Here is a 424-nt window from a genome sequence, read left to right on the forward strand (position 1 = left end):
TTCATATTCTATTGTATTTGTGAAAATATTGTATTCATTGTTTATAGACTTCATAACAATAATTTATATCTTTCTTTAAGTCTATAAAATTATTTTGTAATGTTTCAAAATATGGTTAAGCTAAAAATGTTAAAACTCATGTGTTCACATTTTCATATTTTAGACTATTTTGCAAAATGATGATATTTCTCATTTGGGAGGGCCTTTTTGAAAATCAGTTTTTTGTAGCATGCGTATTATCATGTTTACAGTCATTTTCCAAAGTTTTATATTTTTCTGAATTTATTTGATATTTTTAAACAGGGTTTCAAAATCATCAAACTGCTTCTAAACCTGTTTTGTCATATGTTAGTTTACGGTCGACCGCCACGATCGATCGCGCCTTTGTTTTTTCCCTGCAGAGCTATCAGCAACTTTCGCGGTC

The sequence above is a fragment of the Asparagus officinalis genome, chromosome 1 (assembly GCF_001876935.1).
Source record: "Asparagus officinalis chromosome 1, Aspof.V1, whole genome shotgun sequence".
Lineage (NCBI taxonomy): Eukaryota > Viridiplantae > Streptophyta > Magnoliopsida > Asparagales > Asparagaceae > Asparagus > Asparagus officinalis.